Genomic DNA, 25,640 nt, shown 5'->3' on the forward strand with positions numbered 1-25,640 from the left:
GCCAGCAACTTCAGCCTCTAATTTTGATGAAAATACTTGCCGAGACTGAATTGGCACAAACAACGTGCATTCACACCCAGCCAGCTGGACTCCATCTCAAGAGTACACGATAAAGCTCCAGAAGGTGAAGAGATTGATGCTATTTATGGAACAATCTGCAGTCATCTTTCTGTTATAGGTCTGGGTGGAAATGGTGCAAGAGAATATACAAGCTATAAGAAGAAAGCAGCTACTGAAATGGTACAAGCCCACCCAGGAGCCAAAGCTCCCAGGAGACCCTGAGCGCCAAGGACACAGAACAAGGCAGTGGGTTTGCAAAAGGACCCTTGTGAGAAGCAATTGCTAGCTCATATGCTCACTAGAGAAAGGAAACACTTTTTGCAACACCCAAAGAAAGGAAAGAACAGACAATGAAGCCAGATAAAATAGGGTGAACCGATGCAATCAAAGATACGACGGAATGAGTGGAAATTATAGCAAATCTCTAGGGGCACCAGAGCAGATGTTCCCACCAGGTTCTTGAATGCTGCTTCCCAGCACCACCCCACTCCTCGCTCTAATCTTTGTCTCCTTCCCAGCACTTTATTCTGTTCTGCAGACATTCCATCCATTTGTTAGTTCATCCAACAGACCTTGACTAAACACGGCCTCTATGCCAGACCGAGTACAGGCTCTGGACACAAAGAAATGAAGAAAACACAGTTAAGATCAGATTAAGAAGACCCTCGGGCCTTAAGCACTGAAGAGATTATGGTGTCCCCTTCCTGAAAGAAAATTTAAAAAAATTTTTTTTTTCAAAATGCCACAAACCTTACATATATGCTAAAATTAAAATAGCTTCTTTCTAGATTCGAGGATTACAAAATTCTGGTTCCATTAGTTAAAGGTGAACATTTCTCTTGCTTCCACTTTGGTGTTCTTGCTTTGCTGGTGTCTTAAGGGGTGGCCCAGTTATGGATATTTTTTTCCCTGCCCTTCAAAAGCCCATGGGAGGATGACCCTTGCTTTTCTGGCTACCACGACGGCTCTTCTCTTTCCCAATTTCTGGTAGTCATCATGGTTGTTAATGAGTGAAAGGAAGATGGGGTGGCAGCAAGGGAAGAATTAGCATTCTGGAAAAAGGACCAGCCTGCTTGCTGACAAAATCCCACAAAAAGCGTTGGTCTCTTGTATGAAGGTACTGAAGGAGCTTTTGGTAGTTGTGCTTCAAGGTGTGGAGAAGGTTTGGAGCACACTAAGTATAGTTTCCATCTTAGAGTGCACTAAGTCATGTTGTACTTTTACCACTAGCTAGAAATACAGAAATTGGGGGGTTATATGACCCCAGGCATAAAGATATGGCTTCAACAAATGTGCCTTCTTTACCATAGCCTTGAGCACTAGAATTATGGTCACTTCTCGAAGCTGAACTCAGGTACCAGTGGAGCCCAGAGACTAAAGCTTGGGGATAATGTTAAACCAGGCAGAACTTGGTGGATAGCAGGTCCAGAGAAAAGCAGTATAGGAATGGGTCAAGGCCATTAAAAAAATAAAGGCAAGATGAAGTAGCCAAAGGAGAATATAGGAAGAGGGAATGTGAACATGCTAGCAAGGGAGGGTAGGCTGTTAGGAGGCCTGGATGGGATTTTGGCTACTTGGCCCAACAGAATGTTGTCTAAGTGGAACCCCCACCTCCCAGTTTTTAAGTTAGCCTGAGAGATCATACAGGAACGTGCCCATGTATGCTTAGATAAACTCATAGCTGAGAGATGTACAAGTTAAGTGAGATTAGAAATGTCTGGGCTATATCTCTGATTTGTGGTTGTCAGTGAAGTGAAGAACAAGGACTCTGAAAGACTTTTGGATATCATGAGAATACAAACATTCTTAAAAATCAAGATGAATATACAGACGTGTATTGTTTTACCTGCCTCAAAGAGTATTCTGCTTCTTTGGAAACTGCCCCTTCCCTATTCCAGACATAGTTATGGTGGGATAGTCCAATCATAGTTTCCCCATTCTCCTGCTACAAGGCTGGCACACAACCCAGGTCAGTCTCCACCATAAATATGGTGATTGGTTCAGGGACAGTGTGTACTCCAAACTAGAATAATCAGGGTTTTCTTTGTTTTTTTTTTTTTTTTTAATGTTTACTTTTGAGAGACAGAAAGACAGAGCACGAGCGAGGGAGGGGCAGAGAGAGAGAGGGAGTCACAGAATCTGAAGCAAGCTCCAGGCTCTGAGCTGTCAGCACAGAGCCTGATGCGGGGCTTGAACTCATGAACTGTGAGATGATGAGCCAAAGTCTGATGCTTAACCAACTGAGCCACCCAGGCACCCCAGGAGGGATCTTTTTGAAATGAAGAAATGTAAGAAGGGCATAGCCTCAGGATAAAAAACAGTTATTTCCCCAAAATGACATTTGGATATGTTCTGCCACATTATTCTTACTCTTTTTATTTCATTGCTGATTAATTTTTTAAAAATCTTCCCAGATCACCGATTTGGAGACCCGAGTTTGGAACTAGTAGATACTACAAAGTAGGAATTGATGGCACCACCAGTGATAGAAATCCTGAGCTCACCAAACCATTATTCTCATCCAATATGACATTTCTAGTGTCCTGAGAGCATGCTTTCTTTCATATGGAAGAATCTTTTTTTTAATGTTTGAGTTTATTTTTGAGAGCACGCAGGCAGGGGAGGGGCAGAGAGACAGGGACAGAGAATCTGCTGTGCTGACAGCAGCGAGCCTGATATGGGGCTTCAGATCATGACCTGAGCCAAAGTCTGGACGCTCAACTGACTGAGCTACCCAGGTGCCCCTCACATGGAAGAATTTAATTAAAAAATGGCCCAGAGACAGCTACTGAAAGACTGAGACCAGAGAGGCCTCTTCACGAGAGGATGACAGTGAAGGCTGGGCAAACAGTATTTTCCTAACCCTGATACCATTAGATAGCACATTCATGGTTCTCCTGCACCTATGCTCTAATTTGCGTGCTTTTAATGGGTCACCTGCTTAGCCAGCAAAAGCTTCTGCAGCTGCGGCTTCCCAGAAGCCAGGAAGTAAAGCAACCCAAAGTTGACGTAGCCAGAGAGGCTGAGTCTGCGTTGGTGGTGGCAAGGTGAGAAGAAAATATAGCAAGTGTGAAACCACAAGGAAATTCATAGTTGGTTCCAAGGTTCAGCCTTTGCAGCGGAGTCCCAGAAAATCCTGAGAGCCTGAACGCTGACTAAGCTTCATGTACCTGCCTAGGAAAGAGGTGAATGGACATGGCAAAGTGAGGTGGTCCAGGAATTCTCAATGTCTGCAGTCTACCCCCTTCATATTTTATTAAATTAGCATAATTAATGACATTTATGCTGATTTAATAAAATAGCATCACAAAATTCCTTAATGGTATAGCCAAAAGTATTTACATATTAAAAAAGACACAGTTGAAAGGAATCTGTGTCATGTGATTAATATGATACTCCCAGCATTTGTATACATATATATAAAATAAGACTTTATTTTTTAATGTTGATTTATTTATTTTGAGAGTGAAAGTGGGGGAAGGGCAGAGAGAGAGGAAGAGAGAGAGAATCCCAAGTAGGCTCTGCACTGACAGTGCAGAGCCCAACACGGGGTTCTAATTCACAAACCATGAGATCATGACCTGAGCCGAAGCTGGACGCTTAACCAACTGAGCCATCTAGGCATCTCTCAAATAAATAAGACTTAAAATATATTTTCTATGTTTTTTCCTTCTAGGTAAGTAGCTTGCACCAGAAAAAGGTCTATGCTAAAACACATATAGAAAAATAGTCACATGGGGCTCCTGGGTAGTTCAGTCAGTTAAGCATCTGACTCTTGATCTAAGCTCAGGTCTTGATCTCGGGGTCATGAAATAAAGCCCAGTGTTGGGCTTCATGCTGGGCATGAAGCCTACTTTAAAAAAAAATCACTTGGGGCGCCTGGGTGGCCTAGTCGATTAAGCCTCTGACTTCGACTCAGGTCATGATCTTGTGGTTCACAAGTTTGAGCCCCATGTCAGGGTCTGTATTGACAGCTCAGAGCCTGTAGCCTGCTTCAGATTCTGTATCTCTTCCTCTCTCTGCCCCTCTTCCACTCACGCTCTCTTTCTCTCTCAAAAATAAATGAACATTAAAAAGAAAACTTTTTTTAAAATCACGTACTGTCAGAAGAATCACAAATAAGGACTCATTTTTATGCGCTCCATTGGGGATTCCCTCTCACCATGCTCAAGCTCTCATACTCTATGCCAGTCTCTGCTCCTATGGAGAAGCCCTCCTCATCCTACTTGGGCTCTGACACCCTCATCAGATCACCTCCATGCGTGGACACCTTCCCCATCTGGCTCAGACTCTGAGACCCTACCCTCAGCCACCACCACCACCACACCACATGGACACCCTTCTCACCCTGCACAGGCTCCAACTCCTTGAACTCAAGCAGCCCTCCAACTCCAGTACCCTGCACAGATTCTGAAACCCACCCTGTGTGGGCCTGCTCCCCTGCATGGATGCCCTCCTTGCTCCACTCAGGCTCTGACACCCTGTGACGGGACACACCACCACATGGATGTCCTCCTCACTTTCCATGCCAGCTCTTCTTTGGTCAAACATGAAGGACCTATTTTGTAATTATATGTATTGTTTTGCTTTATTTATAGATTTACATAGATTTGACTTCATGATTAGTCCTGTATAATATTTTCCCCATTCCCTAGTTTTTTATTCTGAAATGTCTTAATTGGCTGGATTTCATCATCAGGTAGCTTTTTCAAAAAGTGGTCTCAAAAGAAGTTTGAGTGGGAGAGAGCCAAAGCATAAGAGACTCTTAAAAACTGAGAACAAACTGAGGGTTGATGGGGGGTGGGAAGGAGGGGAGGGTAGGTGATAGGCATTGAAGAGGGCATCTTTTGGGATGAGCACTCAGTGTTGTATGGAAACCAATTTGACAATAAATTTCACATATTAAAAAAAAAAACCCAAAAAACAAAAAAAACAAAAAGTGGTCCCATATGCCGTACCTTCGTTGAGCTTAAGCACATGTGAGACTATTTGTGGATTGCCTTCATACACAGGTAGAAATTTGGCTGGGTATAAAATTCTTGGGTCACACTCATTTTTTTTTAAAACTCTGTAAACATTGCTCTATCATTTTCTGACATGGAGCATTACTATAAATGAGTTTGAATCCAGCTTTACCTCTTCCTATTACAATTGACTTGTGTTTTTTGCCTAGATATGTGTAGGGTTATTCACTTGTTTATCAAGTTTAGTCATTTCATGTGACTATCATGTTTTTATGCCTCTGGCATTAATTTTTCTTATGACACAATGTGTAATTTAAATTTGTAGATTCTGTTCTTCATTTCAGGAAATTATTTCTCTCTTTGAATATTTTTTATTCTGCATTTGCTCGGCTCTATACTTCAGGTACACCAAGTATATATGTATATGGTAGATTTCTGTTGTCTTTTTTCAATGTGTATCATTTCTATGACTGCAAAATTCTATATAGACATAAAATGTCTTAGTTTGAGCTGTTGTAGCAAAAATACAACATAGTCTGGGTGGCTTACAAACAGAAAATTATTTCTCTTAGTTCTGAAAGCTAGGAAGTCCAAGATCAAGGTGCCAGTAGATTCAGTGCTTGGTGAAAGTCCACTTCCTGGTTCATAGATGGCTGTATTCTCACTGTGTCCTCACATGACAGAAGGGGCAAGAGAACTCTGTAGGGTTTCTTTTATAAAGACACTAATCCCATTCATGAGGGCTCCATCCTCATGACCTTATTACCTTCCAAAGGCCCCATCTCCTAATGCCATCACCTTGGAGGTTAGGATTTCAACATATGAATTTTGGGGAGACACAGACATCCAGTTTATAACATAAGCGTAATTATTACTATAGGTATGATCCAAATATGGGAATGTTAATGTTATTTTTCAGTTCAGGTCTTAGATACTAAAAACTTTGTGGATAGTCTTCAGTGTGTATGTATGTGCTTGTGTGCATACATGGGAATGTGAGTACATTGTTTTCATATGAAACATTAAAAAGAACCAAATGTGTGCTACATGCCTGCTACTGTTTATAGTAATATTGAAGGGGAGAAAACAACACTTATTTTGGGACAGATATAACACAAGGTCCAAGTTTTATAAGTATGTGAATGTGTAGTCTCTGATATAGTAGGCTGAGGTAAAAGATATCACAGCAGCTAATTTGTTTTCCAAGAACTACAGAGACCAGACAATAATTAGAACCAATTTTTATTTAATGTTTAAATGATGCTTAAAAATTGTACAAGGCAAGGACATAAGTACTTTATGCATTTTATTTGATTTTCATTTGCACAGTAACTATGTAAAATTATTATTATTAAGCCATCATTTAATAATCCCCCATTTAATAATGGGGGGACTATCTTAGAAGGGTTAAATAAGTCTTCAGAGTTGCCTTACTAGTAAGTGGTAGAGTGGGTTTGGAAGCTGAGTTTCCCAGAGCGGTGTCTCCACATTAATCTGGATTCTGGATTCACTCCCTTTCTGCTACCGTAGAAAGTCCTGAAGGAGGAAGAGAGATGCATGTGCCTCTAAAGGGTACTCATATTTTAAGAAGTCAAATCTGTTGGTTCCCATGAATACATATTATCTTTACAGAAATATGTTGGAACTGTAAAACATATGGACTGGAAAGACATTTTTAGTTGCTGTCACCCACTCACTTTTTTTCAACTGCTCCTTTCATCCTCTCTCTTAAGGTCCCAAAAGGCACTCAAGTTCAACATGTTTAAAATTAAATTCATTGTTTTATGCTCCAATAACTTTTTCTTCCTCAATTCAATCATTGACACCTTCCTCTCTTTGCTTTCTACATGCCATCAGTCACCAAAGCTTATTGCTCTGTCTTCTCATCACTTCGTTTTCTTGAATCTGTCCCTTTCCATTCAAAATGTCACCACTCTTATTCAACCTTTTTTATTACCGCTGACGTGGAATGTTGCACACCAGAGGTGCCTGACAGGTCTCCTGGCCTACCATCTTTTTGCCTCTCTCTTCCTTTATCTCTTACGTAGGTTCAGACTTCTCTTTCTAAGCAGTGGTTTTCAAATTCTTTTGAAAGCACACTGTCCCAATAAAAATGCTTGAGCATGAATTTCTAGTATATTTCTTTATTTCTAAGCAATGTATACATATGACTAAACATATATGAACACTGCAAAATGGGCATAAGAATATAAATTAAAGGGCCGCTTAGGTGGCTCAGTCAGTTAAGTGTTCGACTTGATCTCAGCTCAGGTCATGATCTCATGGATCGAGCCCCAAGTCTGCATCCCAAGTCTATATTGTCAGTGCAGAGCCTGCTTGGGATTCTCTCTCCCTTTCTCTCTGCCCTTCCCCCCCAACTCGTACACACACACACACACACTCTCTCTCTCTATCTCTCTCTCAAAATAAATAAGCTTAAAAAAAAAGAATGTAAATTAAAAGGGAATAGAGAGGAAATGAATATTTTTACCTAAATTTGTATTTGATTTTTCAGAGTTCAAAAACATTTTTGTTCTCTATATACCTGAATAAATGTCACTGTTTTTTAAAACTTTATTTATTTATTTTTGAGAGAGAGTGCACGAGGGGCAGAGAGAGAGAGAATCCCAAGCAGGCTCCACACTATTGGTATAGAGCCTAATGTGGGGCTCAAACTCACAAACAGTGAGACCATGACCTGAGCCGAAACCAAGAGTCAGATGATTAACCGACTGAGCCACCCAGGTGCCCCAGATTTCACTGTTTTTGTTTTAATGTTGGTTTAATAATTTGTGACTCAGAGATTCACAAATATATTTCTAAGTTCAGTTTATTTTGGAAATAGGTTTTATTAATTGTCATAGCTGAAAATGATACAAAGTAATATAGTATTAAAATTCACTAAAACTACATTACTAAATCCTAATATTCATTTCCATCCACCAATTATGTGAAGTTTTATTGAAATTCAGCCAATACATTTACTGATGTCAAAGAGTTATTCTTGCAAGCCAATTGAAAGGTATTGTAAACCTATGTCTGGAATATTAATAGACTCCAGGGCTGTGTTTCCAATTTTTTTTAAGCACGAAGATACAAATGTTTCTTAGGTAATGTTACAGCTTTGTCAATTTCAGGAATAAAATAACAACGGATTTCCAAGCATCCATTTTCAAAATGGTCTCAGTAAAAAGAGTTTCTTTGCAAAAGCATTTATTTTCACCTTCACTATTAAACACCTTTTTTTTTTTTAAAAGATACTGTTTAAATGTATTTATAATTTTAATATCTACTGTGTAGCACAGTATTGAAGGTCACTTGGCATAAGAGAAAAGGTCAGAAATTTTGGAATCCTAGTCTTTTTGTAAGAGAGAAAAATGTGTAATTCATCTCTAAGTTGGCAATTCTTTTAAGGTCTCTACTCCCAGAATGACCTATGAACCTGTCTGATACAATTGATTTTTATGGTCTCTCCCTATTTCATTACACAATATTATAAAGATTCTACTACTTAGGGCCACAGTATGTAGAGCATGCAACTCTTGATCTCAGAGTCACGAGTTTGAGCCCTGCCTTGGGCATAGAACTTACTAAAAACAAAAACAAATAAACAAAAATCAAACAAAACAAAACAAAAACACCCCCCCACACACACACACAAGATTCTACTTAAAAGTCTTGGGGGTGTTTGGGTTTTGTTTTTATAAAAATGGCCCTAACAATGATACCCTACAGCACACAAATTCGTCTCAGGAGACTTCACTTAAACCATTTAAGACACTTAACTCACATACAGACAAGTGTGCCTGCCACTATCAATCCACATATTAGATATCAGAAAGGCTTCATTTTTTTAAAGAAATATAAATAGAAGTTATATATTTTTTTCTGTACTCCAGGGCATCCCCAAGGATGAGCACACATACCACCCTCTGATCCTTCACTTTCCTGCCAAGAAACCAACATCACCAACTCACTGTTTGTCCTGAGCCAGTTTTTCTGCTGGGCACAGTCTGACTTCAGCATCTTAGTTACCAGGTACAATTTTCCTGCCTTGTGTCCTCATTCCTTTGTGCTTAGGTTTGAATCCCAGACTTAAAAAATTTAATAAAATAAAATAAAAGCAAGGGCTACAGAGTTTATTTCTGGCCTAGTATTGTTCTGATAAACATATTTATTTAGTCATCACAACTCTATGAAATAACATTACTATCCCTGTTTTACAGAATATGAAACTTAGGGATTACATAACTTCTCCAGAGTTAATACTTACCTAGTGATGGAGGTGAGTGGGTTTGAGTCTAGGCAGTTGAACTCCAGAGGCTATGCATGTGACACCTGATTCTTCTGCCCTCTTTCATGCCATGGCCATGTGCCATGTGCCATGGCTAACTGTGGAAGGGGCAGAGAGACATTTCTAAGCCAGACAGCTTTCAACCCATAGCATGGCCAAGACTAGAAGTCCAATACCAAATTCAATAGGAGGCCATGCTGCTTCTGAGTAGATCAGATACTCTAGTTCAACAACATTGGCACTGGCTGGGAGCTGAAATACAAAAGACTAGAAGCCAGAGATGGTTCAAAAGCTAGAGTGAAAAACGGGCTGTTGCTGACTCCAAGGAAAAGAGCCTGGTAGCCAAGAAATGGACTGACACAGGAATATGAACAATAGCAACCAGTTATTAAGACACTGTCTTAACCACTTTGTGTTCCTTGTCCATCTAACTCCCACAATGACCCTATAAAAGAGATACTATTATGCCTTCATTTCCTAGACAAAGAAAATGGACTCAAAAAACTCAAGTAATTTTCCTAAGCTGCATAACTAAATTAAGTGGCTCAGCCAGGATTTAAACCTGGCTATGTCTGAATTATATATGCCAAAGAGTGACTTATTGTGGAGGAGTTCGCCACCACCAGCCTCTCCATAATCTCCGTTATATGCCCAAAGCCACCCCAAGTAAATATACATCTAAGGAAAACCAATTGTTAACGCTGTAAATGCAGTTTCAACACAAGACCTCCTTCCAACCAGATTGCTGCACCTTGAACTTCCCCAGTCTTATTCCAAAGGTAAGCTGTGAACAGGGGAGCTCTATACCCATTCACCACTGGGAAACGTCTACAGGTAAGAGAGACAAGAGGAGAAGTGAACTTGTACCCCCCTTTCTCCAACTTTGGATTGAGAGCAAGTGACACAAAGAATCGGGAACCGGTTGTGGTGCCTGGTGCCTGACGGTAGTGGTGGCAGAAACATCCATTTGCAGGGGCTACACTTTTAGCAGTGGGGCAATGTCCAGGGCCTCTGGGGAACATTGTCCAATCTCTGTCATTCGATGGCTCAGCAGTCATAGTCATAATATCTTCCTGGACTGATTTATGGTAATATTTAGGCTGTGGTTCTGGTTACTGCTGGGACACCCCTTGTTTTGACTATTTTCAGAGCCTGCTTCTCCATCATTCCCAGCAATATCGCCTTAGTAAATTTTCTTTTGTGCTTAATCACTTAGAGTTAATTTCTGTTGCTTGCAACCAAGAACACTGACTGAACAATGATTAAATTTTCATTTTCATTGCCACTATCACATTGCACCTTATTTCCAAAAGTTTTAAAAAAAGAACTAGTGGCTCAAAAGTAGTTCATTAAAATATTAATACAGTCCACACATAATGGTAAGAGACTGAAAACTTTCCTTAAAAACAGGAATAAACCAAGGAGGTCTGTTTTTACTACTTCTGTTCAACATTGTACAGATGTTCCATTTGGGACAATCAGACAGGAAAAAATAAATGAAAGGCATTCAGATAGGAAAGGAAAAAGTAAAACTATATTTTCAGGTGATGGAATCTGATCTTTTATACAGAAAATCCCAAGGACTCCACTAATAACTATTAGAACTAATAAACAAGTTCAACAAGGTTGGAGGACACATGATCAGCATGCAGAAATCACCTGTCTTTTGGCACCCCTGGATGGCTCAGTCCATTAAGTGTCCAACTCTTGATTCCAGCTCAGGTCATGATCCCTGGGTTGAACATAGAGCCTACTCAAGATTCTCTCTCTCCCTCTCTGCCCCTCTCTCCTGCCTGCGTGCACACTCAAAATAAATAAAATAAAAAACAATTAACTGTATTTCTATAAAGTAGCAATGAACAATCTGAAAGTGAAATTAGGAAAACAACTCCATTTACAATGGCATCAAAAAAATTAAAACTCTTAGGAATCAATTTAACAAAAGAAGTGTAAGTCTTGTACTCCAAAAACTACAAGACATCTTTGAAAGAAATGAAAGAATATCTAAAAAACTGGAATTTTTCGCATGCTCATGAGTTAAAATTGTTAAGATGACAATACTCCAAATTGCTACACAGATTCAGTGAAATTCCTATCAAAATACCAGTGTTCTCTCCTGCAGAAATTGATAAGTTGATCTTAATGTTTCATGGAAATTCAAGGGACTTGGAATAGCCAAAAAAATAATCTTGAAAAAGAAGAACAAAGTTGGAGGACTCATACTTCCTAATTTCAAAACCTAGTAAAAAGCTATCATCATCAAAACAGTGTGGTAATTGCATAAGAATGGACATATATAAATCAATGGAATGGAATTGAATGGCCAGAAATAAATCTTCCCGTTTTTGGTCAGTTGGTTTCTGGCAAGGGTGCCAACACCATTCGGGGAAGAAAAAATAGTTTTTTCAACAAATGCTGCCCACACAACAAGATGTCCATATACAAATGAATGAATTTAAATTCCTATCTCACACTGTATGTAAAAAAATTAACTCAAAATGGATCATAAACCTAAATATAGGAGCTAAAACTGTAAAATTCTTGGAAGAAAACATAGCAATACATCTTTGTAATTTTGGATTGGGCAATGTGGTCTTACATATGACACCAGAAGCTTATACTTGACATGACAGAGAAAAAAGTAGGTAAATTACACTTCTTCAAAATTAAAACTTTTGGGGGGGCCTAGCAGCCTCAGTTGTTGGAGCATGTGACTCTTGATCTCTTAAGTTCGAGCCCTACATTGGGTGTAGAGATTACTTAAAAATAAAATCTTTTTTAAAAAATTTAAAACTTTTGTGCTTCAAAGGACACTACCAGGGAAATAGAAGGACAGCCCACAGAATGGGAGAAACTATGTGCAAATCATGTATCTGATAAGGAATTTGTATTTAGAACATATAAAGAATCTTAGAACTCAACAATAAAAAGAAAAACAACTCAGTTGAAAATGGGCAAGATTTAAGCAGATGTTTTTCCAAAGACAATGTACCAAAAGCACATGAAAAGATGTCCAACATTGTTCAGTAGGGAAATGCAAATAAAGACCACGATGAGATTGCTAAAGGGAATGGAGTTTCTTTTGAGGATGATGAAAGTGTTCTAAAACTGATTGGGTGATGTTTGCACAACTGTGAATGTATCAAAATCACTTTATTGTAAACTTTTTAAAATAGATTTGATTTTGGGGGGCACCTGGATGGCTCAGTCAGGTAAGCATCCAACTCTTGATTTCAGCTCAAGTCATGATCTCACGGTTCATGAGGTCCAGTCCCGTATCAGGCTCTGTGCTGACAGTGCGGAGCCTGCTTGGGATTCTCTCTCTCCCTCTTTCCCTGCCCCACCCTCTGCCTCTCTCTCTCTCTCTCAAAATAAATAAACATTAAAAAAATAATAAATGGGTGAATTGTATGGAGGTAGATTATATCTCAATAAAGCTGTTAACCAAATATCCACAATGAGATGCCACTTTACGCCCACTAGGATGGCTAAAATAGAAATGACAGACAATAACAAATGATGATGAATACACAGAAAAATTACAATCCTTGTACACTGCTGATCGTAAAATGGCACAGCGACTTTAGAAGCTTCTCAGATCGTTAAACATAAAATTACTATAAGACCCAGCAATTTGTCTCATAGGTATATACCGAAGAGAAATAAAAACACATGTCCACACAAAAACTTTTACATGAATGTCCATAGCAGTATTATTCGTGATAGCTAAAAAAAGTAGAAACAATCTAATTGTCCACAAACTGATGAAGGGATAAGCAAAATGTGTCATATCCATATAATGGAATAATATTTGGCCATAGAAGGGGATGGAGAAAAATGATACATGTTACAGCATGGATGCATCTTGAAAACATCATGCCAAGTGAAAGAAGTCACACAAAAGACCACATATTGTGTGATTACGTTTATTGCAAATGTCCAGAATAAGCAAATCCATAGAGACAGAAAGTAGATCAATGGTTTTCAGGGGCTGGAGGGAAAGGGGAAATAGGGAGTGATTAATAATGGGTAGAGGGTTTCCTTTTGGGGTGACAAAAATGTCCTAAAATTTGATAATAGTGATGGTCGCACAACTCCATGAATATTCTGAAAACCACTGAGTTACACACTTTCAAAGGGCAAATTTTATGTGAATTATATCTTAACCTGTTATTAAAGTTTGGTTTTTTTAATTGTTTTTTTTAATTTTTTTTAATGTTTATTTATTTTTGAAGGAGAGAGAGACAGAGTGTGAATGGGGGAGGGGCAGAGAGAGAGGGAGACACAGAACCCAAAGCAGGCTCCAGGCTCTGAGCTGTCAGCACAGAGCCCGACACGGGGCTCAAACCCACAAACCATGAGATCACGACCTGAGCCAAAGTCGGACGCTTAACCACTGAGCCACCCAGGTGCCCCTGTTATTAAAGTTTTTTTAAAAACCACAAATATAGTAATGTGACTACCACAAGTAAAAATAGCATTATAAATAGTGAACAGGACTCTAGTGAAAATATAAAGTATGATTCTGTATGTTATAGGATAAACACCTGAAAATGTGATTATTTTGCACAAGTGTACAAAAAAATAGCAGCCAAATTCTAAGAGGGATTGTGAGTACCTGAAAATTGGATGTTACTGGGCTAGCAATTTATTCATCTCTATTCCTCAATGTATTATTATGAACTTGTTCATATATAAGCATAAAGCCACCCGTGACTTTTTACTGGCTTTTTTGAACAAAACACGGTGACCCCTCAGTAAAGAAATAATATTTTTTCTAGAATAAGAGCAAAATAATGCTTTCCAAATTGATGAATTTTGTTTCTAAAGGCAGACAGAAAATATCATAACTATAGCAACATGATTGAAATCTACATTTCTGCAGCAAAACAAGGCTATAAATCATTCTATTGCCAAAAAGGTATAAATCCAATTACGGAGCTAATGACACATTTTATGCTTGAAGAGAAAGCAAACAGAAGTCCTTTATCTAGTGATGCTCTAGGCCGTTGCAAAAATTCAACAGCGTACCATGTAAAAGGGCAATTACTATTATGTGTGCATCCTGGAAGATACTTCCCTAGACATAGGAAGGAAACAGCTGATGTTCTATGTACAAAACAGCCTTTGGCATACATGTGCTACATATAGTAATGGGAAGATGCTCCATGACACTTTATTCTATTCATCACTGCAGATCCATGCTGTGGGAGAAGAGAGTTTTCATCTGTAATAATTATTACATGAGAAAATACATGTTGGGGTCAGTACTGATGGAAACCTGGCCATATGCTTAGCAAAGAAGAGCGTTATTCTAGGAATAAAAGGTTGCACCTGAATGCTAATCCACGCACTGCTTCACTCACAGAGAACAAAGCAAACAACAGATGCCCGACCTTGAATCAGGGACGAAAGAAGGAGAGGAGATTGCAAATATGCAATACAACCAATGAGGAAATGTCTTTTCAGCATGTTTGAGAAGGAACAAGATTCTGCGTTTATAAGTGGAGGCATGTCATCTGTTGAGGAAAGGCGTTCCCACACATTTTTTTAAGATAAAGAAAGTGATTTATAGTATTTCTTTGTGACACTCATCCTGCCTGTAGAGATACTTCTCTAATGTCAGCTCTGTGTTCACATTCTTGCATGGCCTGAACTTGGCCCTTCAAGACTGATATAGCAACAGGTTTTAAAAGTTGAGCATGGGATTAAACTAGCAGAATTTCTTAAGACAGAATTTCTTAAGAAGATGTAAACAACCTATATTGGTTATTTATTGCTGTGTAGAAAATCACCCCAAGACTTAGCAGTTGATAGCAATAAACATTTATGATCTCACAGTTTCTGTGGGGCAAGAATCTGGGAGCAGCTTAGCTGGGTAACTCTGGTTCAGGATTCTTCACAAAATTGTGGTCAAGCTATTGGTGGGGGCTGCAGTCATCTCAAGGCTTGACTGGAGAAGGATCCATTTCCAAGTTCACTCAGGTGGCTGTTGGCAGACCTCCATCATCTCTGGCTGTTGGCTGGAGACAGCAGTTTATTGCCATATGGGTCTCCCCATGGCAGCTGGATTTCCTGAGTAAGTGGGCAAGATGGCAACAGAGGGAGAGCAAAACAGAAGCCACTGTCTTTTTGTAACCTAATCTCAGCAGTGACATCCTATAGCTTTTGAATATTCTATTTGTTGGAAATGAGGCAGTGAGTCCTGCCCACACGCAAGGAGAAGTGATTACACACAGGTATGGATACCAAGAGGGAGGGATCATTGAGGCCTTCTCTAAGACTTCCTGTCACACTATCCATATACTTCTATATGTGTGACTTTACCTGGACCAACAGTGCCCCATGATTCACAAGGTTTTGTTCAGTAAAGCTCTCTACTCCTCCATCTGTCATGGCCTGAATTCTCAGTGCTCTGTGATCCAGAGGCATACCTTGACCAACCATGTTAGTCACTGAAGGTAGATGCAAGGTCCAATGCCCTTGGGTACACATCTATTATAGAGCTGGTGGGTTTCCCGCTGCCTCCTTCATTGGCATGGCTATTTGGTAGAACAGGTCTAAGTCTATTCTTCTTCGCCATGGCAGGGACAAAGGTTATCTTTAGATAGTAGGCCCTCTTAGCCAGGATACATTGAGAAACTAATTATCCCTATCTTTCAAATGGAGTCGGTCTGACCTGACCTGAGAGGTCAGTGGGTTCAACCTGAGAGGATGCTCTATCTTTATGGCTTGGAAGGTGGCTCTCAAATAAGAGTGGCCTGAATTGAGGCAATGAGTCTCTTATTGATCTGCTTCATCAGGGAGTAGAGACAGCTGGTTGTCTTTCAATTTCCATTTTCCTTGGACTTAGTAATAAAATCCCTGATTATTACCTGGGCACATGGCTGCCTGGAATAAAAACAACAAGGATCAGTCTTCTTGCAGTTAGATGCAGTCTTCATGCGTAACCATGTTCTGGCCAATGAGATATAAGCAGTAGTTGGTATGAGCAATATGAGCAGTTTCTAGGAAAAAGCCTTATAAGAAAGTAGTATGCCCTGCTTTGCCCTTCTTCCTTTGTGTTGGCTATAGTAGGGATACGATGACTGGAAGTCTAGCAGCCATGTTGAGATAACCTTGGGAACCATAACCATGCAGGATAAAGCAATATGCAAGAAGGACACTATGGCATATCTTACCAATCCTGAGATGACTATCTCTGGACTTCTTAAATATGAGAGAGAAATAGATTTGTATATTTAAGTTATTTCCAGATTTTTCTGTTACTTCTAACTGATTCTAATCCTAACTAATGATGTGGCTTTATTCAAGAACAGACAATCTTGCCATGACCTTAGCTCCCCCACTATTTCCTACAATATTCTTCTAGTAGGCAGGCATTGTCTCTAAATATAAGGCAAAGAATTAAAGCAAACATTGTTAGGTTTCCACTGGCAATTCTGCAATCTGCAGAAAGCTGGCTGCTCCTGCTGAACTGTAGGGATGGGGCTAGGTCAGGTCAGGGGCTAGTCCTTGGGGTTCTCGTTAGATAGAAGGACCAACAGGTGCCTGTGGGGCTCCAAACTGAGCCCTCCTGCCATCTGTCCTGGGTGTTGCCTAAGTCCAAAGGCCTGACAGGTTCAAGATGTGTAGGTCAAGTCCTTGTCTAACTCAGATATGCAGAGCCAGCAAGTACCTTTAAGAATAAGGAGTGGGAGTTGCCAGGGATGAGGAAGTACAGATAAAAGACAAGTGAAGCTGTCTTCTGGAAGTCGGTGGGGACTGGACAAAAACAAAAAGCCCGTATCAAGCACCAACGTGGACAGTGTTTGTGTTGTGTATGCAATGCCAGCCAGAGGGCCTTGGGAAACAAAGACCATGTCTGTTTTCCTTTCATGGCCTCTGCTCCACGGTGTCAATTACTTTCTCTAATGAAACCCACACCAGGCTTATGCCAGGGCTGTGCTCAGCTCCCACTCTCCTTTTTACTGCATGCCAAGGAAATAACTTGGCTCTAAGCATACCTAGGAGGCATTTGTGAGGTATTTTGTGCTGATAGAGAACCCAGAGTACCTACCAGTTTCTTCTTCTTCTTTTTTTTTTATGTTTTTATTTATTTTTGAGAGAGAGAGAGAGAGACAGAGCACAAGTGGGGGAGGGGCAGAGAGAGAGGGAGACACAGAAACCAAAGCAGGCTCCAGGCTCTGAGCTGTTAGCCAGAGCTGGATGCAAGGCTCAAACCCAAGAACCGTGAGATCATGACTTGAGCTGAAGTCAGACATTTAACCGACTGAGCCACCCAGCCGCCCCTACCTACCAGTTTCTTAAGCCCATAGCACTCCTAATGTAGAATGCAAGTCCTGCCTTGTAGACAGGGCAGGAAATCACCTTAGGCATTAGGAGAATTTCAGTAATTATAACCTGCTATCAGAATTCTGGACTGTGCACATTTTTTAATGCTTCTGCACTACACTTAACTTTAGTTTGATAAACTCACTCCAATATCTTGAGACTGTTCTCTGTTGGTATAGGCTGGTCCAAGAATGCCTCTAGTTCAAAATCCATTACCCAGTGCCTACTATTTTTAAATATAGTTCCCAAAATTAGGCAGAGGGACACTCCCTGACCCAGAAGTGGTCTGTGTGAGAGCCTTAGTGGAAACGGTATGGATTCTCAAGTCAGGCAGACCTGCAGTGAAACCAAGACTCTCACAATGGAGTTCAAAGATATTATCTGTAGTTGTGGAAGAGAAATAAAGGAGTATGTGCATTACTTAAGAGTTACAAAGGTGGCCAGCTGAGGAACTAAAAATATCAATAAAGCCTTAATGGGAAGCAGTTGGGGAGGTGAAAGGGAAATGTTAGTACACTAGATCCTTATCTTACATAGCAGAAAGCCAACTGATAAATCAAGAAATGGTGGTATTTTTTTCAACAAATATTTACACTGTGCTAAGGCAATGAGGATACAGACATAAAACAAACTAAACAAAGTCACTACACTCATTATTCTACTAATAAGCCCATTGGGTGCCTACCAGAAGAAATAGTAAAAGTCTAAAAAGAGTTGCCTTGGGGGCGGGTGGAGGGGGTGGGTGGAGAGAAATAGGACAGGGGTTGTTTTTCCTGCAAGCTCTGTTATACTATGCATATATTAAATCTGTTAAGTTACCAACAAATATTCTATTATCTATTAGCTACATATCCTTGAAAGGATTGCTTAAATTCCCTGGGCCTCCATTCTTTTGTCTGGAAATTAGGGATAATAACGGCTTCCTCCAACTGTTTGTTACAGGAGTATCTGCATAAAGTAGGCATGAAAATGTCAGTCCCCTCCCCATATCTCCCATGTAATATTTTGCAGCTCCAGACTTACAGGCTGAGAAGTGACATATGTTCCTGGGTCTGGCCTGAGCAAGCCACATGACTTTTCTCTGACTGATTCTGTTCATCTGACACAAAGATGCTCATCTAAAATTTCTTCAAGTGCTGGAGGAACAGGATGCACGCTGGTGAAAACCGTGCGTCTGGAAAAAACACTGGCCAAATATTAACACAATTTCCATTTGGACAATATTGTGCAATATTGGACAATATTGTTGATATGGTCTTTACTGCTTACTTATGGGCAGTTAAAGTAATTTGCTGTCCTGTTTTAGTGCCTCAGAATCTCTCACAATTGGCTACTTAGTCCCTGAGGTGCTGAAGATCTCATGATGTAAGAGACAGAACAATTGTGAATTCAAGAGAGAGAGAGACAGAGAGAGAGAGAGAGAGAGAGAGAAAGGGAGGGAGGGAGAGATATCACTGCCTGGGATCAAGATTCAATTAGTAGAAAAACACTGAAAAATATCATGACAGAGCAAGGAGTATTGTGGACATCCAAACTGGTTATGAACGAGAAAGTGGATAAATGTGATCCTTTGTGTGTTTACCCATACACAGATACACGGGGGGCATGCTTGCAGGTTCTGTGATTTGTCAGTGTGGTGTGTTGTGGGGGTGGTTGCAGGGAGGGGAGGCTTTAGGGGTGAAGCACAGGCAGTGATGTGCTGGTAAAGGTCTAAGAGCCAGTCCTGGCAGTTGCCAATTTCAATGGTGTAAATACTCCCAATGTGGCTGATTTCACACTACTAACTTGCAGTAACTGAATGCAGAATTGAAAGAAATGTGCAGAATCAGCTCTTGCAGCCAGTACCAGTTAGTTCCAACACACTGCTGGCTACAGGTTTCCAGCACTATTCTCTTTCAAAACAGAAAAAAATTCCCAGCTCCTTACACTCATTTGCTTCTAAAGTTGTGGATATGGATTTAGTTTTTATTCCAGAATCCATCTATACCTCCCAAACAGCACTGTTCGTTCAACCCTGATTGATTATTCACTCTTTTGTAAAGTTCATGTCTCATCACAGTTCATAGGAATTCTGGGACTGGAGTATTCCACACCCACCCACACACACACACATACACACACACCCCGACTAAATCTACACAATGGTTGGCAAGACCATTTGTTTATTCAGAAAGCAGCCAACAGGATGCTACAGGCCGGACAGTGAACCACCCTGCCTTTCAAGATTTGGCAAACTCCTGCTGGCCAAGGAAAGCTCCAAGCAGGCAAGAGGGAGCTCCCTCACTTCTTGTGCCCCCACCATTACAGCTCTTTGGAAATTAAGTGCTTGCCTGGTTGTTTGGCACATGTATGACTCTCTTCCTCATCCCACAGGAAACTCTCCCTCATTAGTCTTCAGGGCGGTTTCCCTTTGAAACTCCCCCCACTCCTTTCCTCTCTGAAATCCTGTATCCTGGAGCCAGAGGAGCTATGTCTAGGCCTGACATTTATATATTTGGGGTGGGGGGAGCCTTCTTTAAAGAAAAGAATACACCATTATAAATATAAAGCTACTAGGGTCAGGGCCTTTAGAATGGGTCTGGGCCAATGAGGGTCTCCAGAGGAAGCTTCATTAGCTTCCAGTAGATATGCCTCTGTAGCCAGACTATGCTCCAGAGAAAACTGGATGTTTGCCTAGTGATGGGGAGTGGTGGAATGTCCTGTGTTTTTTTTCCTTTTAGAGGAGGAGGAAGCCCCAAATGCTGTTCTGCTTCAAAACTCTGCCTTCGAGCCTGATACTGGAAGACATTATCCAACTTCTGAGGAAGCCATTTTATTCTGTATCACTCCTACTGTATCACATGGCTACTCCCCCAGTGCTTGGCACAGAATACAACAGAATGCCTGTAACAGGCAGAGACCTTCCCCATTGGTCCAAGGAAGTATCTTCTCTAATCCCTTAGCTGGCTAACTTCAGAATCACTGCAGATGAGAAGGGACCTCTAGTGGTCAGTCTCAAAGGTCACATCATCACAACCTTCTCCCTAGTCTCTCAAAGGTGTTCCGGTCTGTCAACTCTGGGTTGTCCATCCCAAGAGGTAGAAGAAGGAAAATACAGAATAGGTCAGAGGAATTTTTGGGTTTTGATATAGGTAGGTTAATGAGGGGTAGGATGACCTCTGCTAAATTGTGTGTAGAGGATGTGGTAGATGTGTTTTTATATGCTTGCTGACAAAATCTACCCAGCTCCTAGTGAGACGGGGCCCAGCATCATGCCAGGGAGTGAAGGGTTATAGGGAAGCAGAAATGTGACTCCAACCCAAAGTAATAGATGTTCTTCATTTTGAAGGCAGAGCATAATATTGTGAAAGAGTGGATTTTAATCCCTTTTTAAAATCATGACTTCTTTGGGGTGCCTTGGAGCCTCAGTTGGTTAAGCCTCCAGCTCTTCGTTTCGGCTCAGGGCATGATCTCACGATCTCATGAGTTCGAGCCCTGCATTGGGCTCTGTACTAATGGCATGGAGCCTGCTTGAGACGTCTCTCTCCTTCTCTCTCTGTCCCTCCCTGGCTTGCCCCCCCCCCTCAAAAAATAAATAAGCAAAAATAATAAAATCATGACTCCTTTGGGAAGCTAATTAAAAATCAGAAGCCATCTCCTCAGAAAAATAACGATGTGCACTTGCACACTCAGGCACACATCCACACACCCATTTTTGCCTGAAATTCAGAAATTTCATTGATACTCTAAGGCACATCCACAGTGGTTCCAGAAGCCAAGTTAAACTCTGAAATAAGGCATTTGGATAAGAATGCATTGTGGAAGCCAGGAATCTTGAATGGACTCTAACCCCTTCACTTTGGACAAGTCCCTTGACCTCTCTGAACTTCATTTCCTCATCTATTAGAAAAAGGAAGGGTATGGGGCACCTGGGTGCCTGAGCCAGTTGATCATCTGACTTCAGCTCAGGTCATGATCTTGTGGCTCGTGAGTTTGAGCCCCAAGTCGGGCTCTGTGCTGACAGCTCAGAGCCTGGAGACTGCTTCAGCTTCTGTGCTTCCCTCTCTCCCTGCCCGTCCCCCTCTTGTGTTCTGTCTCTCTCTCTCTTTCAAAAATAAATAAACATTGGGGCGCCTGGGTGGCTCAGTCGGTTGAGCGTCCGACTTCAGCTCAGGTCACGATTTCACGGTTCGTGAGTTCGAGCCCCGCGTCAGGCTCTGGGCTGATGGCTCAGAGCCTGGGGCCTGCTTCCAATTCTGTGTCTCCCTCTCTCTCTGCCCCTCCCCCATTCATGCTCTGTCTCTCTCTGTCTCAAAAATAAATAAACATTAAAAAAAATTAAAAATAAATAAATAAATAAACATTAAGAAAATTTTTTAAAAGGAAGGGTAGACAAATGTAGGATTTCTAGATAAAAGACAATAATACTTGGTTAAATCTGAATTTCAAATAAACACAGATTTTTTTTTTTTTTAAGTACAACTATATCCCAAATATTGACTTTGTCCTGAATGAACAGATAGCGGTTGCACAGGACATACTAAGAAGTATTCATTGTTTACCTGGAATTCAAATTTCACGGGGTGTCCTGTATTTTTATTTGCTAAACTGGGCAAGCCTAGACAGGTGGCCTGTTGGGTCTTGATTTAAGGTCTAAAATTTTTGGTGATGAAGGAATCCTAATGGAGATTGGGAAGTTGGAGTATCATTAATCACTGTTTAAGCTAGAAATGCTGAAGTCCTGTGGCTGAGTTTAAGCAGCTTATTTTTAAAGTTTTTTTTTTTTTTTGGTTGTTTTTGTTTGTTCATTTAGTAATCTCTACACCCAATGTGGGGCTTGAACTCACAACCCTGAGATCAAGAGTCGCATGTTCTTCTGACTGAGCCAGCCAGGCCCCCTGAGTTAAAGCAGTTTAATGGACACTGTTGGATTCTGGATGGAATAGTCACCACGCTGGCTCCCTGAATTGCTCAAAGAACACTCTATTGTTGCTTAGCTGTGACGGCCAGATTTCTAGCTTTTCTGTCACTTTAAAACCCTCAGTAAATTCCCAGTGACCCAGCTAGATGATCTGTCTGGCCTGCAACCCTCCAGCCATTTGCTGAGCTGCTGCCTCTGTCCCATAAAGCTTGGGGACAGCGGCTGTGAAGACTGTGGCTTAAAGACCTTTGGGAATGGCACTGGTTAAAGTGGCTTAGAAACTGTGCCCCTCAGACTCTTCCCACATTCTGGTTGCTTGTTTCCCTCTCCTGTTGTTCATTCCCATACAACAAGAGGTACTCTGAGTTCTGTGCGCCTGCAGAGTCAGTCTCCCTCCAGCCCTCCCCAACTCCCTCCTTTCCTTCTTCCCTTCCCTCCTGTTAATGTTTCTTGAGTACCTGCCATGCAGTAGGGTCTGTGCTGGGCCCCTCCCCCTTGGCTGAAGCTCTTCCACAGCCATCACTCTCATCAACACTTGGTCCGTAGTCTGTGGTTCTCAAAATGAGAATCCTGAACATGGTGTTGGTCACCTGGGAGGCTGTTAAAGATGACAGTCCTGAGTCTCATCAGAACTGCTGAAGGAGGGGCACCTGAGTGGCTCAGTCATTTAAACAGCTGACTCTTGGTTTCGGCTCAGGTCATGATCTCACCTGTTTGGTGAGTTCGAGACTCCCCCACTTCCCTGCTGTTCCCCTGCCCCCCCCCCCCCCCCCCCCCCCCCCCCCCCCCCCCCCGTGCTGACTGTGAAGCCTGCTTGGAATTTTCTGTCTCCCTCTCTCTCTGCCCTTCCCCCCTCTCACTGTCTCTGTATCTCTCAAAACAAATACACTTAAAAAAAAAAAAAAGAAGTGCTGAAGGAAAGGTGCCTGGAGACTGTTTCTTAGAAATGCTGTTTCTTAGGCTCACCTAAATCAGAAGGCTGTGTGGGTCACCTGGGTGGCTCAGTCAGTTAAGCCTCCAACTTTGACTGAGGCCCCATGATTTCATGGTTCTTGGGTTCAAGCCCGGTGTCTGGGCTGACGTCTTAGAGCCCGGAGTCTGCTTTGGATTTTCTCTCTCTTTCTCTCTCTCTCTCTGCCCCTCCCCCATTTGTGCAGTCTCTCTCTCTCTCTCTCTCTCTCTCTCTCTCTCTCTCAAAAATAAATAAATAAACATTAAAAAAAAAAAAAAAGGCTGTGGCTGCTAGTTCTTGGACCCCCTTCTCTGTCCAGAAGTGCACAGGCCTAATGTGGAGCCAATTGGTTTCTACTCCCAGGAATTTCCAGATGCGAGGCTGCCTCTCTCCTCTCCCTCTGGGCCTGAGCTACTTATAGAAGATGTGAAGTACTAGACTCTATTAATACTGCAACCAGCCAAACTACTTAGGCTTAATGGTTAACTACTAGGCTTAATTATTTATGGCAAAAATAGTTTCCCCATTCTGTCAGTTTTAGGAAAGAGGAATGTTCCAGGAATGACAGTGGACAAATCTTGTCACTTCTTCTGACTCTCCAGCAGGGGCACCACGATATCATTTTTAAAATCTGAAACCCTGCCCCAGCACTGAGTGCACTCTACCTGGCTCCTAACCATCATTAACTTTCCCTTCTAGAAGATAAGACCTTTCAAGTTGAGGAACTTTGTTTTGCTCATCTTTGTATCTCTCAGGGTATCCACTTAATGTAGTGAAATTCAGGGAGCACCATTTATCTTGTAGACATCACAGTTTTCCACAGATGGCAGTTGAGTGACTTGAGAAGCCAAGTCTTTTATTTATTCATGATAAAGACACCATATTGGCTTGGATGGCACTGGCACTTCCAATGTTTAGAATACTCAGTACATGGAGGATACTCAATAAATAACTGCTAAATACTTTCCCCCAACATGAACATGTCAAATATACAGAAAAAATGAAACTGGATATCTACTTAACCCTATATAGATTCTAGATTCAGCACGTGTGAATTTTTGCTATACTTACTGTGTGTGTGTGTGTGTGTGTGTGTGTGTGTGTATTTTTGCTGAATCATTTGAAATTTAATTGCAATCATCGCGACACTTAACCCATAAATATTTCGGCAGGTATCTCCTAAGAATTAGGACATTCTCCTAAACAACTGCAATTCTACTATTACTCCTAAGAATAATTAACCATTACTTCCTAATATCATTTAATATCCAACTGTAGAAGCTGGTGTCGGTGCCCCGCCCACATCCCCTTGGTCTGCTTGCAAACAGTTCCCATATAGCAAAAAGGTGACTTCCTGAATGTCTCTCCCTGAACATTCATGGCTAGACCAAAAGAGTGCACTCTACCCTCATAGGATGGGCTGGAGATGCTGGGGAGTCAATACCCCGAGTATTCCTTAATCAATGATGGAGAGAAGTTAGTGGATAAATACCCAAGCCTCCTTCCCCTCATGAGTCGATTCTGAGGTATGTTCCCCAGAGCTTGTCAAAGGGTCCACGGTGACAGTGTCCATAGTTATAACCTATCCATTAACACATACCCTTTCTTAGTTGTCCTTCCTTCCCTGTCTCACTTCCTTACTGTGCTCCTTGAGGTCACCTTTAAATAAACTACTTGCAGCCAAAGCTTTTGTCTTAGAGTCTGCTCTGGAGGGACCCAGAACCAAGACATCAATTCATTGCTAAATTCACTTACAAATGATGATAGTAAAACACACTCTTCTTAGATCCACCAAGAAGCAAACTCAAAACTTCCTTAGATGGTGCTTGCAACTCAGCAACAGAAACTGCTCTTAGTTATGATTCTTACTGGAACAATGGTATATACAAAGGCTGTGTTTATTTATTATGCCCTGCCCAGCCTGTATTAATGATAATAATAATAATAATAATAATAATAATAGCTACTGTAAATTAGCAGCTTACTGTGTGGCTGCTTCACATACTTTATTTCACCTAATCCTCACAGTGCCTTTGTAGGGAGGGCACTATTACTGTTTCTGTTGTATTGACAAAGAACTTGAGGCTCATAGAAGCTACACAGCTTTTTTGAAGTCACATAACTAGTAAGAAGCAG

The 25,640-nt window shown here is 41.1% G+C and overlaps 1 long non-coding RNA gene across 1 annotated transcript in view; it reads right to left on the minus strand.

The window, feature by feature from the left end:
- Positions 1 to 6,463: 6,463 nt before the first annotated feature.
- The window catches only part of LOC122233702, a 33,623-nt gene continuing 14,446 nt past the window's right edge, over positions 6,464 to 25,640 (minus strand). Inside the window, exons 2-3 of the long non-coding RNA XR_006211370.1 lie at positions 9,298 to 9,416; positions 6,464 to 6,560 (exon numbers count right to left, since the gene is read on the minus strand). This is a non-coding gene — a long non-coding RNA (uncharacterized LOC122233702). The remainder of the gene's footprint in view (positions 6,561 to 9,297; positions 9,417 to 25,640) is intronic.

This window comes from Panthera tigris, chromosome E1 (assembly GCF_018350195.1).
Source record: "Panthera tigris isolate Pti1 chromosome E1, P.tigris_Pti1_mat1.1, whole genome shotgun sequence".
Taxonomy (NCBI): domain Eukaryota; kingdom Metazoa; phylum Chordata; class Mammalia; order Carnivora; family Felidae; genus Panthera; species Panthera tigris.